The following is a 19598-nucleotide window of genomic DNA, read 5'->3' on the forward strand; positions in this document are numbered from 1 at the left end:
CTGGTTACATTCAATATTTTCATTTGTCTTGCTGTGAATGTGCTAAAACTTCAATTAAAATAATATGGAAAAAAAAATGCCTAAAGCATGGATGAAGGTACTAAAGCTGGTGCTGTCACATACCTGTATGAGAGGTGCAAGATTATGAAGGCACCTCTTGCACAATTCCCATCTGAGCACCTCTGGCGTTTGAAATAACTTCTAGGGCCATGGAAGGTCGCAGGTGCCAGGAATCTTGAGCTGCAGACTTGAACTTAAAGGTATCCTGACTTCACGCAGGGCAGTAGAGAGAACAGTCAGGTCACAAGCTGAGTTCAGTAACAGTGCCGGGCTGGAAGGCACCAAATCATGAGCAGGATCAAGCTCAGGGATGAGCAGAGGTTGGCAATGTGCAGGCAAAAAGGTGCAGAATCGATAGGTAGAATCTTGGTCAAGAGTCCAGTCGGAGGCAGGTCAGGAAAAAGTCTGGTCAATAACAAAGTCAAGCAGATTCAGGCTCAAGGATAGCAGAGATACAAGCTGAAAGACAATCCAGAAACAGTGGCGGAACTATAGGGGTCGCTGCAGTCACACTTGCGACTGGGCCCTGCGGTTCTGCCACTGTGGGGGAGCCCTAAGACCCGGCATCTCCCCTGCAGCCATGGCTGTCCTTTTATCCTGTGGTCCATGGACACCATAGAGCTGCCGATCGCCACCTCTCGCCGGGGGGGTGGGGGGCGGGGTAAAGAGATGTGATGTGATGGAGGTCCAAGGTGCACAGCGGAGAGCAGCCAGGTACAGAGGAACCTCTGGAAGGGGGCCCTATGGGGACCCTGATGTTAGGAAGGGGCTCTCTAGGGACCAAGATGTAAGGAAGGGGCTATCTGGGGACCTTGATGTAAAAAGGGGGCTCTCTGGGGACCCTGATGTAAGGGGGCTCTCTCTGGGGACCCTGATGTAAGGAAGAGTCTATCTAGGGACCCTGATGCAAAGGAAGGCTCTCTGGGGACCCTGATATAAAGGGGAGGCTCTCTGGGGACCCGAATGTATACGGGGGAGCTCTCTGGGGACCCTGATTTAAGAGGGGCGACTCTCTGGGGATCCTAACATAAGTAGGGAGGCTCTCTGAGGATCCTGATGTAAGGGAAGGCTCCCTGGGGACCTAATGTGAGGAGGGATCTGCACTATTTAACAAATATATATATATATATATATATATATATATATCTATATCGCCTAGCAGTAAGAAGGGTCGTTGGTTCAAATCCCAACCACGACACTACCTGCCTGGAGTTTGCATGTTCTCCCTGTGCCTGCGTGGGTTTCCTCCGGGTACTCCGGTTTCCCCCACACTCCAAAGAAATGCTGGTAGGTTAATTGGATCCTGTCTAAATTGTCCCTAGTATGTATGAATGTGAGTTAGGGACTTTAGATTGTAAGCTCCTTGAGGGTAGGGACTGATGTGAATGTACAATGTATATGTAAAGCACTGCATAAATTGATGGCATAAATTGCATTTAAATTGATAATAAATTATAAATTCATTTACTTCGCTGCTATGGGCTGTAGCCTGGGGTGATCTTTTGTAGACCGAGCAACACCCCTGGTGGAGGCCCTTCTGGTTTCTACAACAAGTGGTTGTAAAGGCTCAAGGTTTTTTACTTTTATGCATGAAGGCAAAAAACCTTCAGTGTGCAGCAGCCCCCCTAATACTTACCTGAGCCCCATCTCGATCCAGCGATGTGCATGAGAGCAGCGGCTCTCCTCCTTCTCGATGGCTGAGACAATTGCTCCCCCTTCTGTCAATCACTGCCAGTGAGCCAATGAGGAGAGAGCAGAGGCAGGGCCAAGCCACGCTCCATGTGTAAATAAAAACACAGAGCACAGAACTGGGAGCCAACCCGCTCGGGTGCCCCCATAGCAAGCTGCTTACTATGGGGGGCACCCTGAATGTTGGAGGGGCCAGGAGTGCCAGTAGGGGACCCGTGAACAGGTGGATCGGGGGTCTATGCAAAACCACTACACAGAGCAGTTAAGTGTGACATGGTTGTTATTTAAAAAAAAAAAAAAATCTTCTTTTAACATCTCTTTAAAAAGGGATTCCACCTAAAAAAAATATATTAAAAGCCAGTAGCTATAAATACTACAGCTGCTGACTTAATAAATGGACACTCACGGGTTCCAGCGGTGCCGGCAGCCGAGGCCGATCGATCGCTCGGCCCTCGGCTGCTGCCGCCACCATTCTAGGTGAGGGAATCAGGAAGTGAAGCGAATCGGCTTCACTTCCCGGTTCCCTACTGCGCATGCGCGAATTGCCCCGCGCAATAGGAAATCTCCGCGCTGTCACTGGGACCCGTGTGTGTCCCAGCAGACAGCGCGGCAGGACAGGAAATGGCGTAGACTCCCACGGGAGTCTATGCCCGGAAGTGGGTGAAAATACCTGTCTTTGACAGGTATCTCCACCCCCCCTCCCCCCTGAATTGTGACACCGGAGGGGGAGAGGGATCCGATCAGCGGAGGTTCCACTTTAGGGTGGAATCCCACTTTAAATGCATACAGCTGCATGCGTTCAAATCCTGCAAGGTAAAGGCATAATGTGCTAGTAAGCATTGCATACTAGCACATTATGAAAGACTTACCTTGAAACTAAGCCCTCCAGTGGCGCACTGTCACAGCTGCAAGGGTTCAATTACTTCAAGGTAGAGGCATAATGTGCTAGTATGCATTGCATTCTAGCACATTATGAATGACTTACCTTGAAACTAAGTCCTTTAGCGGCATACTGTCACAGCTGCAGAGGCTTCTCTCTTCACCTGGTCAGCCTCCTGGGTTTGTGGGCGATTGAATGGCCAAGTCGCAATGACGTCACTCTTGCACATGCACATCGGAGTCATGGCTGCGGCACAGGTATGCCATTCCTTCAGAGCGCATGCGCCGGTGATGTGACTGGCTGCTACTCCCTAGAATATCTTGTAAGCGGTGCACATTTAGGAGATATTCCTTTAAACTTCATTTAAGCTTTATAATAAGCTTACCTGTAGGTAAAAATAAAAATATTGTAATTACTACCACTTCAAAGAGAACCCATCCTTCACAGAGTGGCAGAATAGTGAGAGTGGCAATCTGCGCTTTGGGTGCCAACACCTAAAGATTGCCAGTCTCATTCCTTCTGCTGCATTACATAATAGTGGGTACATTAAAAAGTACATATATTTAGAAAGCAATAGAGGGGAAGATGAAATAAGCAGCAATGTAGGAGTTAAGAAAAAAAAAGTTACATTATTCAGAAATTCTTGTATTATTGTTCCTTCATATATATATATATATATATATATATATATATATATATATATATATATATATATATATATATAAACTGTGGTGTTACATACCTCCAAAATAAAGCTCCATTTACGTGAAAAAAAAAAAAAATCTATACTTTTTAAAAATATTTTTCAGTATTTTTTCAGACTATATAGCAAAAATAAAAAAATGTGGTGATTAGACACCACCAAAATAAATCTCTATTTGCATGAAAGTAAATTAAAAATAAATAAATAAATAAATATATATATATATATATATATATATATATATATATATATATATAAAATTTCAGTATTTTTTCCATTTATATAGCAAAAAAACAATCAAAAAAAAAAAAGTGGTGATTAAATACCACCAAAATAAAGCTATATTTGTCCTCCTGCCCCTACTGTATTGAACTGTACTGTAATTGTGCTGTCCCCCTCTACATTTTAAATTGCTGGGTAAACTGTTGGCGCTTTATAAATCGTTAATAATAATAATAATAATAATAAATATTTTGTGTGAAAGTAAAATGAAATGTGTTTTTTTTTGTTTTGTTTTTTCGATTTTTCTGTATTTTTTTCCATTTATATACCAAAAAAACAAAACAAAAAAAAAATAAACTGTGGTGAATAAATACCTCCAAAATAAAGCTCTATTTGCATGAAAGTAAAAAAAAAAAAAAAAAAAATTATATATATATATATATATATATATATATATATATATATTTTTTTTTTTTTAAATATTTTTCAGTATGTTTTCTGTTTTATATAGCAGGAAAAAAAAAACAGGGCTGATTAGATACCACCAAAATACATATCTATTTGCATGAAAATAATATATATATATATATATATATATATATATATATATATATATATATAAATATATATATATATATATTTATACACATATATATATATATATATTTTTTTTTTATTTTTTATTTTTTTTCCGGTTTTTTATTCAGTTTTATAAAGCAATAAAAAAAAGAAAAACAGGGGTGATTAAATACCATCAAAATAAAGCTTTGTCTCAAATAAATGATACAGATTTCATATGGGTACAGTGTTGCAGGACTAAGTAATCGTCATTCAAAATATGACAGTGCTTAAAGCTGATAATATGCCTGGCCAGGAAAGGAGTGAAAGTGTCAGCTGTTTAAATGATTCAGTTGAACTGATAGAATCGCTATGGTTACCACCAGGCTAAAAATAGATCCAGCCGTTTTTCAGCCATGAGAGCACGCTCAATGACGTCATGGTCACGTGACCTCAGCTGTCTTATATGGAGCCGTTTACCACTCCCGGGTCACTCAGACAGTATCCTCTGCTAGTAGAGGACGTGTCTGGTGTTTCTCTCTGCAGCTGTCCATTATTTTGCATAATGAACTGGTTTAAGAAGAGAAAAAGTGTAAATCCTATTAAAATCATTGAAGAACAACCTGTACAGAAGATTTTAGAATCTTCACATATGAAATTTATCCAAGAACAACCTGCACAGGAGATTACAGAATCTCCACCAATGGCTCACCAGCCTGCTAATGTCCTTCTAAGGGCTGTGCGGCGGTTTAACATCCACCTAGAGGGACCTGTGCAGGAAAAAGCAGGACTCTCCATAGAGGACTGCCAGTATAACACCCAGCCTGGAGCAACTGCCTCTCCAAAAAAAAGGGGGTGCATGAAAAAAATCGCTCGGCTATTTAAAAGAAATTGGGTTAATCCTCCAACCACCAACCAGGAGGAACCCGCACATGGGAAAGCAAGACCCCCAAATAAGGACTGTCAGTATGACAGCCAGCCTGGAGCTACTGCCCCTCCAAAGAAAGGGGGGTGCATGAAAAAAATTGCTCGGCTATTTAATAGAAACAAAGTTCATCATTTGAACGTCAAAGATGACGAACCGACGAAGACGACAGGGGCTGAGCGGGGGTTCAGGGCATCTCTGCGAAAAATCTGCCCCTGTTATCAACTGCAATCAAGAGAAGATGACACTACTGGTAAGTATTAGAATAGAGAAATCTCATGCAAAACATTGTAAGGCAATACAATGTATGTGACATATGTTATATATAGGGATGCACCGAAATTTCGGCCGCCGAAACATATCGGCCGGAAATGCCCTTTTCAGCAATTTGCTGAAAGAGAAAAATGGGAGATAATGGAGCAGAAAATGGGGCGTGGCCTGGGCGGGGATGGGGCCCCGCCCCTGGTGACGCCCATCATGGGGGGTGTATAGCGCAGGAGAGCCGCCTCCGCCGCCTGTTTGATCACAGCGCCGGGAACATCACAGCTTTCATTTCAATAGCTGTGTGTTCCCGGCCGCGCGCCGTCACATACAGCCCCTCCCCCTTGTCCGGGCACTTAGATAGACAGATCATCCGCAGGCTGGCTGCAAAATGGCACACAGGCACACTGGCTGCAAAATGGGACACACTGGCTGCAAAATGAGACACACTGGCTGCGAAATGAGACACACTGGCTGCAAAATGAGACACACTGGCTGCAAAATGAGACACACTGGCTGCAAAATGAGACACACTGGCTGCAATGGGGGACGCCTCTTGTACCACGTCCCCAGTCTCTGACCATCTCCTGTACCATGTCGCCAGTCTCTGACCACCTCCTGTACCATGTCCCCAGTCTCTGACCACCTCCTGTACCATGTCGCCAGTCTCTGACCACCTCCTGTACCATGCCGCCAGTCTCTGACCACCTCCTGTACCATGCCGCCAGTCTCTGACCACCTCCTGTACCATGCCGCCAGTCTCTGACCACCTCCTGTACCATGCCGCCAGTGTCTGACCACCTCCTGTACCATGTCCCCAGTCTCTGACCACCCCCTGTACCATGTCCCCAGTCTCTGACCACCTCCTGTACCATGTCCCCAGTCTCTGACCACCTCCTGTACCATGTCGCCAGTCTCTGACCACCTCCTGTACCATGCCGCCAGTCTCTGACCACCTCCTGTACCATGCCGCCAGTCTCTGACCACCTCCTGTACCATGCCGCCAGTCTCTGACCACCTCCTGTACCATGCCGCCAGTCTCTGACCACCTCCTGTACCATGTCCCCAGTCTCTGACCACCCCCTGTACCATGTCCCCAGTCTCTGACCATCTCCTGTACCATGTCCCCAGTCTCTGACCACCTCCTGTACCATGTCCCCAGTCTCTGACCACCTCCTGTACAATGTCCCCAGTCTCTGACCACCTCCTGTACCATGTCGCCAGTCTCTGACCACCTCCTGTACCATGTCGCCAGTCTCTGACCACCTCCTGTACCATGTCGCCAGTCTCTGACCACCTCCTGTACCATGTCGCCAGTCTCTGACCACCTCCTGTACCATGTTGCCAGTCTCTGACCACCTCCTGTATCATGTTGCCAGTCTCTGACCACCTCCTGTACCATGTTGCCAGTCTCTGACCACCTCCTGTACCATGCCTCCAGTCTCTGACCACCTCCTGTACCATGTCCCCAGTCTCTGACCACCTCCTGTATAAAAACAGTCATTTGCGGTATCGGTGCTGTTTCGGTATCGGTTTCAGTTTTCGGCCTAGTGTATTTTTCATTTTCGGTATCGGTTTCGGCACCAAAAAAACCATTCGGTGCATCCCTATATATATATTCAATATACAGATATATAGACATAGAAGGGATAGGATAGAAATTGGTTGCTTTCTGTGTCCCCATTGACATTGTCAATACCATGTCGCCAGTCTCTGACCACCTCCTGTATCATGCATGCAGTCTCTGACCATCTCCTGTACCATGTCGCCAGTCTCTGACCACCTCCTGTACCATGTCCCCAGTCTCTGACCACCTCCTGTACCATGTCCCCAGTCTCTGACCACCTGCTGTACCATGTCGCCAGTCTCTGACCACCTCCTGTACCATGCCGCCAGTCTCTGACCACCTCCTGTACCATGCCGCAAGTCTCTGACCACCTCCTGTACCATGTCCCCAGTCTCTGACCACCCCCTGTACCATGTCCCCAGTCTCTGACCATCTCCTGTACCATGTCCCCAGTATCTGGCTACCTCCTGTACCATGTCCCCAGTCTCTGACCACCTCCTGTACCATGTCCCCAGTCTCTGACCATCTCCTGTACCATGTCCCCAGTCTCTGACCACCTCCTGTACCATGTCCCCAGTCTCTGACCACCTCATGTACCATGTCCCCAGTCTCTGACCACCTCCTGTACCATGTCGCCAGTCTCTGACCACCTCCTGTACCATGTCGCCAGTCTCTGACCACCTCCTGTACCATGTCGCCAGTCTCTGACCACCTCCTGTACCATGTCGCCAGTCTCTGACCACCTCCTGTATCATGTTGCCAGTCTCTGACCACCTCCTGTACCATGTTGCCAGTCTCTGACCACCTCCTGTACCATGTCTCCAGTCTCTGACCACCTCCTGTACCATGTCCCCAGTCTCTGACCACCTCCTGTATAAAAACAGTCATTTGCGGTATCGGTGCTGTTTCGGTATCGGTTTCAGTTTTCGGCCTAGTGTATTTTTCATTTTCGGTATCGGTTTCGGCACCAAAAAAACCATTCGGTGCATCCCTATATATATATTCAATATACAGATATATAGACATAGAAGGGATAGGATAGAAATTGGTTGCTTTCTGTGTCCCCATTGACATTGTCAATACCATGTCGCCAGTCTCTGACCACCTCCTGTATCATGCATGCAGTCTCTGACCATCTCCTGTACCATGTCGCCAGTCTCTGACCACCTCCTGTACCATGTCCCCAGTCTCTGACCACCTCCTGTACCATGTCCCCAGTCTCTGACCACCTGCTGTACCATGTCGCCAGTCTCTGACCACCTCCTGTACCATGCCGCCAGTCTCTGACCACCTCCTGTACCATGCCGCCAGTCTCTGACCACCTCCTGTACCATGCCGCCAGTCTCTGACCACCTCCTGTACCATGTCCCCAGTCTCTGACCACCCCCTGTACCATGTCCCCAGTCTCTGACCATCTCCTGTACCATGTCCCCAGTCTCTGACCACCTCCTGTACCATGTCCCCAGTCTCTGACCACCTCCTGTACCATGTCCCCAGTCTCTGACCACCTCCTGTACCATGTCGCCAGTCTCTGACCACCTCCTGTACCATGTCGCCAGTCTCTGACCACCTCCTGTACCATGTCGCCAGTCTCTGACCACCTCCTGTACCATGTCGCCAGTCTCTGACCACCTCCTGTACCATGTTGCCAGTCTCTGACCACCTCCTGTATCATGTTGCCAGTCTCTGACCACCTCCTGTACCATGTTGCCAGTCTCTGACCACCTCCTGTACCATGTCTCCAGTCTCTGACCACCTCCTGTACCATGTCCCCAGTCTCTGACCACCTCCTGTATAAAAACAGTCATTTGCGGTATCGGTGCTGTTTCGGTTTCAGTTTTCGGCCTAGTGTATTTTTCATTTTCGGTATCAGTTTCGGCACCAAAAAACCCATTCGGTGCATCCCTATATATATATTCAATATACAGATATATAGACATAGAAGGGATAGGATAGAAATTGGTTGCTTTCTGTGTCCCCATTGACATTGTTATATAGCAGCGATGGTGAACCTTGGCACCCCAGTTGTTTTGGAACTACATTTCCCATGATGCTCAACTACACTGCAGAGTGCACAAGCATCAAGGGAAATTTAGTTCCAACACATCTGGGGCGCCAAGGTTCACCATCATTGCCCTAGGCTGTCAACGTCTCATGTGCAGCATACACAGTGGGGTGGATTTGCTAAAAGCAAATAGACTGTGCACATTGCAAGTGCAGTTGTTCTAGGGCTTAGTAAATGAGGGGAAGCTCTGCTGACGTCGATCATCCAATCATGTTCAAGCAAAAATGCTGTTTTTTTTCTTTTTCTTGCATGTGATTGGGTATTCTTTGCAAAGTAAAGCTTTGCCTTATTTACTAACCTAGGACCACTAGTTTGACACCTGTGTAGGTTTGGTCAAGACTTAAAGTGATTGTAAAGGTTATTTTAAAAGAAAAAAAAACAAAAAAACATTGCTGTCATTGAGTCCTTCGAGGATTCGCTGATACTGGGCACAGTGCTGAAATGAGATTGGCTCAAGCTTTATTGAAATGTTTTTTTTTTACCTCTAACCTTTACAACCACTTTAGGCCCCTTTCACATGTGCAGACCGTTCAGATCCGCCTGTCGGTTTTTTAAGCAGATCGCTCCATACAGCTCTGTGGAGCGACGGTTGTCAGCAATGACAGGTCCTCTGACATCTGATCCGCCCCGATCAGCTCCGCAAAATCCAGAAGGATGGAAACCCTATTTTCCCTCCATCTGGTGGATCGGATCGGATGAAAACAGACAGGCGGTACGTTATCATCCGATCCCCCCATAGGGGAGAGCAGACTCTCTGACAAGTCCGTCCCTGCACAGAGTGCAAAGATGGACTTGTCATCCGCCGGCTCAGCGGGGATCAACGGAGCGGATGCTAAATACGGACAACCCCGTGTCAAAGGGGACTTTTTTTTTTCTTTTTAAACATTATAGATTACAATTTTAATTTTAGATGAAGGGTCGTTTCCGGAGTAAGGATAAGGTCAGCATACAGGGTAAATCAAGGGTCAGGGTCACATACATCTTTCAATGAACATGCCTTAAAATGACTTCAGATTCTGTTTAATAGATGAATAGTCTATGGGTTGTAGGCACAAATATAAACCTTTTCTCTCTCTCCCTCTGTTTCTCAAACAGTAAGTGTTGCATCAGTTACAGGAACCAAGAACAGCGAACCAACTCGACAGGCTCCTATCACTGTAGAAAACTATGAGCCTCTTGCACTGGCTCTGTCTACCAATATAGAAAGGAATGAGCCACATCCACTGGCTCCTATCACTGAAGAAAAGGATGGACCTCATCCAGACGTACATTTGAAATATGTTGGTGAGGATGAGACTCCTACACTTGCGTCAATCCCCACCCTGGAAGAAGAAGATCCACTTCCACAGGCTTCTTCCACCTTGGAGAGCTTCACCGTACATCAATTACTTGGACAGGGTCAATATGGGAAGGTAAGTAACTTAGGGTTCCCTACAGGCTGTCTCACAGGGATTGACCTCTAGGGATATTGCCCTATTCATGTTCTTTACAGTTAATAATCCTAAAAACAGGAAAAATAACATGTTCTAATTCTCTTCTAGGTTGTGTTGGTATCTCATGCTACCAGTGACCAACCATTGGCAATGAAAATGGTGAATAAGAAGAAACTAATCAAGGAAGAGCACAACAGAATCCAGGTGGAGAGACAGGTCCTGGCGATGACAGGAAGTTCTCCTTTCATCACCCACCTTCATGGTACATTCCAAACAGAAGTAAGTACAATTCTATATCAACCATTGTACATGGCATTACATTATTAGTGGCATAGTACAATGATAAATCATCACCATGCTCCTGTGGCTACATATACAATATTTGTCAGGAGACCCGGAAAGGTGTCCCCTGTTTTTGTATTGGCTTCCATGTCTTTTCACCTATCATAGAGGAGCAATAATTACTACCCCAATTTATAGAACTCCACCTCTACTTTGATTCTGCTTGGGCAATTTGCAGCCACTTTATCCAAGCCCTGCTGCTCTAGTAAGCCAAAAGCTTCTGACAATAACATTAAAATGTGGACTGTTGGAAGGAATGCTTCTACAGCTTGTGAAAATATTGTGAATGAAATAATAGGTACAAAGGCCACCAGATGCGGTCTAAGAAAATAGCTGCCATTAGTTGTGACAAATTTATTATCGGGAATCTTTTTTCCATGTTCCCCAGGTAGATGTTACAAGACTATGTTCTCGCCACTAAATGGGCCAATACCATCAATCTGTGTGTAATGATTTTTGGATAGTCCACCACAAAGTGAAATACTGCATGTCTATAATGTAATATCCTTCTCTCTTCTCTTCACACAGGATTATGTCTTCTACATCATGGAATACCTGAACGGAGGGGACTTCGCTGACGTAATTATAGCAAAAGCTCCATTTCATATGGATGCCTTAAGGTAAGATCATTGACAGTTTGGGCTGGAATTGAGGGTGGGTGAACTCTGAGATGAGGCAGTGACATGTCTGGGCCTTTCTAGCTGAGGCCCAATTCATGCCTAGGAATTAGAGATGGTGTCATGAATACCTTACAACAAGACATATATAGATGGGGGTGCTTAGCTATTTTTAGGGGGCCATCCCACAAATCACCTATATAATATATCAATAATAGTAATAATAATGTACTTTATACAAATTATGTGGAAAGTGCTTCTGTACTCCAAACTTTACTTTTATACAGTGCAATAGCTCAGAGGAGGGTTGGAACTCTGCACAGGTTGTTTTCCTGTTTCCACTGCGTACAATCATCCTCTTTGATTGTTTTGGTGGCCATTGTCATTGGGACAGGAGAAATGGAAACAGTATTCACTGGGGTGGTAAGTAAAGGTGCCCAACGGGTAACCAACATACCCCCCCACAAAAAAAAAACGAATTGGGTTTTTAATTATCCTGTACTCTAGCCAAGTCTTCTGACACACTGATAGTATATCATAACATGCACATGTTAGGGCATGGCAACATTTAATTAGTTGCCCACATCAGAAGTTTTCCAACTTTCTAAACAAAGGGCCAGTTTGCTGTCCTTCAGGCTTTAGTGGGGCCAGATGTGGGCAGTGGGAGTAGCCATGGGTGTTAGTGGAAGGAATTGTGCCCCCATCATTGGTGCCAGTGAGAGGAATAGTGTCCCATTGTTAAAGCCAGTGGGAGGAATAGTGCCACCATCATTGGTATTAGTGGAAGGAATAGAGTACCCATCATTGGTATTAGTGGGAGAAATAATGCCACCATCATTTCTATTAGTGGAAGGAATAGAGATAATAGATTTGGAATTCAATGTACAGTCATAGAGTAATAGGAATAGATATGATTTCAATGTACAAATACCGTTCTGGTGACCCCACAATAGGGATAAAACTTTTTCGTGGAAGGGAGTTTAACAAGACATATGGCCACTCATTAAAATTAGAAGAAAAGAGGTTTAACCTTAAACTGTGTAGAAGGTTCTTTACTGTAAGCTCTTGTTCACACGGTCGGAGATTCCGACAACCAAATCCGTCGGATTTTGTCCGACGGATCTTGTCCGAAACTGTTGCATACACACGGTCGGACAAAGTTGTCAGAAAATTCGATCTTTCAGAACGTGATGACGTAATTTTGTTACGATGGGACTACGTTCAGGCTAGTAGCCAATAGCTTTGATGTAGGAATTTTAACTGAGCATGTATGGCACCTTGTCCGTCGGAGTAGGCTACACATGATTGGAGTATGTCCGATCGGAGTAGTTTGTCGGAAAATATTTCCGGCAAGTTGGAAAATTTGGTCTGACGGAAACAGTCCGATGCATACCACACACAGTCGGAATATCCGACGAAACGCTCAGATCGGACACATTCTGACGGAATCTCCGAGCATGAGTACAAGGGCTAAGAGTGGCAAGGATGGGGAACTCCCTCGATAGTTTAAAAAAACAATTAGATAAGCACCTGAATGACCACAGCATACAGGGATATACAATGTAATACGGAGAATAGTGCCCCATTGTTGGTGTTAGTGGGAGAAATACTGTACCCACCAATGATGCCAGTGGGGAGAATAGTGCCCCATTGTTGGTGTTAGTGGAAAGAATAGTGCCCCATCATTGGTATTAGTGGGAGAAATAGTACCCCGTCCTTGGTGTTAGTGGAAAGAACAGTGCCCCATCATTGAAGTTAGTGGGAAGAATAGTGCTCCATCATTGGTGTTAGTCGAAGGAATAGTGTTAGCCTCACAAACCTGCCCCATCATTGATATTACTGGGAAGAATTGTGGCCCCATCATTGGGGTCAGTGGGATAAATAGTGCCCCAGAGCAATTCAGCATTTGTCAAATCAGGGACCCCTATGGCTGTGGGCACTATACACCCTGCAGACCCCTGAATCTGTAGTCATGTAGAATCTTCCACAGATCTATATTATTACATTCACTTCTAGGATTTAAATGAACCCTTTCAACCCCAACGCTACAATACTATATGTTTAGCAGAAAGTCATCTGTTAATCTTTAATGTTAATTAATCTCTCTATGATGTTCTGTGATGTAATAGACACATATTTTTTTTTTCTCCATTAGATTCTACACTGCGGAGATCCTGAGTGGTCTGAAATTCATCCACAGCAAAGGGATCGTGCATAGGTAAGTGTGTCTGAGATATTCCTTACAATGTTTGCATTGCATTCAATTTTTTTTTATATAATAGAATATATATAATATATAATATAATATAACACAACATTTTGTCTGTTCCTTCTCTTCACAGAGATATAAAACCAGAAAACGTGATGCGGGACAGTGCCGGCCACGTAAAGATAGCGGATTTCGGACTGGCGGTGATGGACATTTTTGGATCCAAGATGATTGAAGAAGGGGCTGGCACACCAGAATATACAGCCCCAGAGGTAAGAAACGTGCTGACAATTAGCTGATTTTATTATATATAGAAGAGTTAAAGATAGACAGGCCCATGCTGGGAAAAATGATCGTGTCCCTGAAACGGGCCCCTACCCCCATTACATTTACCAAAACGATGTAAAAATGTGGACCTACCAAGTCAGGCCGGCCCTTATGATAGTTGTTGGTGGATCTAAAAAAGATTTATAACAGTTTGTAACGTGTTTTATGTGCATTACTACATCATAGCTGGTGATGAACCCAGCAGTGTCATTTGCCCGGTGAAGCAGTGACATCACTTCATTAGTCATGTGACAGTGCTTGACCCTAGCTATTGGCTGCTAGGCCCAGGCATCGGTTCTTCATCAGATTATTTTGTACCGGAAGTGACATTCCGTCATGGCCATCTTGGTACACCCCGCACTTGTCTGCAGTAAGCCTACAGTTAGAAGGCGGCAAGCGGACATCTTTTTACACCCACAGAAGCCTTGCATTTCACACTTAATTTTAATAGTAAGCTGAGCTTATATAGTGAAATACAGTATTTTTAAATCTGTCTGACAGTTTGAATGTTGCATTTTCAAAGCAATGGCAAGCCTTCTGATCTCGCACATTTTCTAATCTGACAGAACAGCGCTGCTTTAAAAATTCAACATCAAAACAATCAGACAGATTTCAGAATACTGTACTTCACTATATAAGCTCAGTTTGCCATTAAAAATAAGTGTGAAATTCAAGACTCCAGTGGGTGTAACAAGATGTCCGCTTGCCACCTTCTTACTGTATCCTTACTGCACACGAGTGCGGGGTGTAGCAAGATGGCCGTGATGGAACGTCACTTCCATTACAAAATCTGACGGGTCGCCTAATCTGATGAAACATGGGCACTTTGGTAGCAATGTGATGTGTTCCCCTAATACTCGGCAGTGCCAGGTAGTGTCAGTAGTGATGGAGGAGCGAGCAGCAAGGGATAGCAAGTAAGCCCCGCCTCCAGTCTGCACAAACGCCACCGTTGCTTGGTGCCTTTCAAGTGCAATCACCTGTTTTCATCGGTTTGTGTAGAATATTTTCTAGCATCTCCTGTCAAGCTTGACATTGTCCTAACCTTTTCTATCTCTTGTTTCTACAGATTTTGGACTTTGAGCCATACAACGCCACCGCTGACTACTTTTCATTAGGCATTATGGTATTTGAGATGGCAACCAACTCACATCCATTCCTTTACCGTACTGAAAGCTCATTAAATGTGGTAAGTGCTATACTCAGCCGTCGCCCTCAGCTTCCACCAGACATGGAGCCTAACACCAAGGATCTTCTGACTATGGTAAGTACTGTATATACAAAGCTTTAGTTGGGTTAGAAGAAGAGGCAACAGACAGAGAATAATATAAAACATAAGACAGGGTAACATAAGAGCTCCTGTCGATTGACGTTCTTGTCAAATGCCTTAAGTGGTTATAAAGGCTCAAGGTTTTTTACTTTTATGCATTCTATGCATGAAGGCAAAAAACCTTCAGTGTGCAGCAGTCACCTAAAACTTACCTGAGCCCCATCTCGATCCAGCAATGTGCATGAGAGCAGCGGCTCTCCTGGGTCTCTTCCTTCTCAATGGCTAACACAGTGGCTCCCACTTCTGTCGATCGCAGCCAGTGAGCCAATGAGGAGAGAGCAGAGGCAGGGCCGAGCCACACTCCATGTGTAGATAAAACACAGAGCAGCAGCTTGGGAACCAACCTGCTCGGGTGCCCCCATAGCAAGCTGCTTGGTGTGGGGGCACTCTGAAGGTTGGAGGGGCCAGGAGCGTCAATAGGGGACCAGGGAAGAGGCGGACCGAGGCTGCTCTATGCAAAACCACTACACAGAGCAGTTAAGTATGACATGTTATTTAAAAAAAAATCTGCCTTTAAGCACTAAAGGACCAGCCTCGTTTTGAGATTTTGGTGTTTACATGTTTAAAACAGGTTTTTTTTTTTATAGAAAATTACTTAGAACCCCCAAACATTATATATATTTTTTTCTAACAGCCTAGAGAATAAAATGGTGGTTGTTGCAATACTTTTTTTCACACCGTATTTACACAGCAGTCTTACAAGCGCACTTTTTTTTGGAAAAAATCCACTTTTTTTGAATAAAAAACAGACAGAAGTAAAATTAGCCCAATGAAAGATAATGTTATGCTGAGATACATTGATACCCAACATGTCACGCTTCAAAATTGCGCCCGATCGTGGAATAGCGACAAACGTTTACCCTTAAAAATCTCCATAGGCGACGTTTAAAAAATTCTACAGGTTGCATGTTATGCGTTACAGAGGAGGTCTAGGGCTAGAACTATTGCTCTCACTCTACCGATCGCGGCGATACCTCACATGTGTGGTTTGAACACCGTTTTCATATGCGGGCGCAACTCACGCATGCGTTTACTTCGGGGCACGTTTAAAAAAAGAATATATTTTATTTTACCTTTTATTTTTTATTTTTACACTGTTTAAAAAAATAAAAATGTCACTTTTATTCCTATTACAAGGAATGTAAACATCCCTTGTAATAGAAAAAAGCATGACAGGACCTCTTGAATATGAGATCTGGGGTAAAAAATCCTCAGATCTCATATTTAATCTAAAATGCAATTAAAAAAATAAAAATAAAAAAATTGTAATTTAAAAAAATTGTCCCTTTAAGAGCTGTGGGCAGAAGTGACGTTTTGACGTCGCTTCCACCCAGCAATTAATTGTATGGAGAAGGGTGGGGCCATCTTCCCCTCACTCGTCTTCATACTGAGCCATCAAGAGGACGCCTCCGACAGCTCCGGTAAGCGGCGGAAGGCACCGGATCGCGGCGGGAGGGGGGAGATAAAAGTGATCTTGTGGTGAATCCACTGCAGGGACCACTTTTATCCTGTAGCGGACCACCCGCTGAAGAAGGGGATACCGGGGTTATGGCAGCTACCTGCTGTCATAACAATGATATCCTCCTTCAAACAGCCGCCGTAAAACTGCGGCGGGGGCGGTCCGTATTTAACATCACTTTAAAGCGGTATTCCAGACAAAATTTTACTTTTTAGATAAAAAATATCTATAATCCTCATGCTTAATGTATTCTAGTAAAGCAATGCTGTAAACTAAGGTCTATTTTGTATTTTTGCACCACTGATTTCTTACTTTTGTAAGTCCCAGCAGCCTGCGGCCATCTCATGTGTGGGCATCTGAAGCCAGACTGTATCCCTTCCTGTATTCCATGCATGCAGGTTACCCAGCATGCACCTCCAGATCTCGCACATGTTTAGAGCCGCACGAGCAGTGTAATAGGTTGTAGGTCAGGTTTCCATAGCAACAGCAGTGTCAGAGGAAGTTGCCGCCCCTTAGCTATGGAAACCTCTCCTCCCCCTCCAGGAACTAGGAAGTTTATCTACATTTATAAAGATTATAAATCTAGCAATATATTTTTTGTTAAAATATGCTAATTGTAAATGATATCCCTTGTTTCTGTGCAGATTAGTTATATTAGTTAGGATATATATATCCCAAATCTTCTGATAGATTTTATATATATATATATATATATATATATACACACACACACACATACATACAATTAGGATCTTTTAAAAACAAATGACCTTTTGCAGGAACTTCCCCAAATTTCCCCCATAAAATTTGATATCAAAACGGCCCCATCTGGGCACACGCTGCAGGCACCCGTGCCCCTAATGGCCAAAAGGCAAAGCAACATAGGGTAAAGTTGTTTCACCCAGCCGTGCCATTCTGCCGCAGTAAAAATGCGGCAGCTGGTCAGCAAGCGGTTAAATGCATACAGCTGAATGCGCTCAAATCCTGCAAGTTAGAGGCACAATGTGCTAGTATGCATTGCATACTAGCACATTATGAAAGATTTACCTTGAAACTAAGCCGTCCAGCGGCATGCTCTCACAGCTGCAAAGGTTCAAATCCTTCAAGGTAGAGGCACAATGTGCTAGTATGCAAAAACTTACCTTGAAACTAAGCCCTTTAGCGGCATACTGTCACAGCTGCAGAGGCTTATCTCTTCACCCGGTCAGCCTCCTGGGTTTGTGGGCGATTGAATGGCCGAGCTGCAATGACGTCACTCCTGCGCATGCACATCGGAGTCATGGCCACGGCACAACTACCACTTCAAAGAGAACCCATCCTTCACAGAGTTTCAGAATAGTGAGAGTGGCAATCTGCGCTTTGGTTGCCAACACCTAAAGATTGCCAGTCTCATTCCTTCTGCTGCATTACATAATAGCGGGTACATCAAAAAGTACATATGCTTAATAAGCAATAGAGGGGAAGATGAAATAAGCATCAATGTAGGATTTTAAAAAAAAGTTACATTATTCATAAATGATTGTATTATTGTTCCTTCATATATATATTTTTCTGTTACAGCTCCTGTGCAAGAATCAAGAAAAGAGACGAGCTCTGGTGAGCAATTTGGAAGAACATGCTTTTTTCAGCCAGATATCCTGGGCGGACTTAGAGGCAGGAAAGATAAACCCACCGCAGGACTTTGTACCGGTAAGTATATGACGAGTCTGAGAACAAAGCAGGAGTAAAAAGAGGACGGCAGCGAGTTCTTTTCTCCATTTATTGGTTATTTATGTATTACTCTGCAGAGCATTACTTCTGATCTAGTGATCTCGCACTATGACATTATCTGGAGGTTCTGGAACCTTCCCCTGCATTATTTTTGCTTTGCTGCCTCTGTCCACTAGAGGAGGCTGTGGCTTCCCCCTCTAGGACATTCCTTGAACACTAGATTTGTAGTTCTCCGAGACATAGAACACGTCAACTTAGGACTATTGTATCAATTATTGAGACTAATAATTGCAATTTCTCTTTCCAGATGCCGGGTGTCCTGCAGTACCAAGAAATAGATGTGACAAAACTCATGTCCCCAGAAGACGAGACGACACCATTATCACTGAAGGAACAGCAGCTGTTTGATGGATTTTCCTTTACAGCAGAAGACAAGGACATCAATGCCACCAATGCATACAAGTGCTCAGGAACTAGTGGGAGCACAGGTGTAGTCATTCTGTGAGAGACAGCTCTGAGGAGGGGCTGGCGGAGTTCACAAGTAGGTGAATTGGTTGTTAGGATGCCGGGGATCCTAGCAACCAATCACCAGCTTGAAACTTGTACTTTCTGCCCCTTTGTCCAGATCTGCAAAGATCTGGGGCTTGTAATAAGTACAACTGCACATGATATAGTTGGGAGCACAGGCATAGCATCAGGGGCCATAATTGCAGGCCCGTCCCTATTCCAGGGGGCCCAGGTGGGCTCCCCATCACATTAAGTTTTACACCAGGCATCATGGCGGACTGCAGTCTCACAATTTAGGAGCCACCGGTGCTGTCATTCTCTGAGAGACAGCACAAGTAGGTGATTGGTTGTTAGGATGCCGGGGATCCTAGCAACCAATCACCAGCTTGAAACTTGTACTGTCCGGCCCTTTGTCCAGATCTGCAAAGATCTGGGGCTTGGAATAAGTACAACAGCACATGATATAGTTGGGAGCACAGGCATAGCATCAGGGGCCATAATTGCAGGCCCGTCCCTATTCCAGGGGGCCCAGGTGGGCTCCCCATCACATTAAGTTTTACACCAGGCATCATGGTGGACTGCAGTCTCATAATTTAGGAGCCACCGGCGCTGTCATTCTCTGAGAGACAGCACAAGTAGGTGATTGGTTGTTAGGATGCCGGGGATCCTAGCAACCAATCACCAGCTTGAAACTTGTACTTTCTGCCCCTTTGTCCAGATCTGCAAAGATCTGGGGC

The sequence above is a fragment of the Lithobates pipiens genome, unplaced genomic scaffold (genome assembly GCF_037356315.1).
Source record: "Lithobates pipiens isolate NorthernLeopardFrog02 unplaced genomic scaffold, aLitPip1_a1.2 Scaffold_16, whole genome shotgun sequence".
In the NCBI taxonomy this organism is placed as follows: domain Eukaryota; kingdom Metazoa; phylum Chordata; class Amphibia; order Anura; family Ranidae; genus Lithobates; species Lithobates pipiens.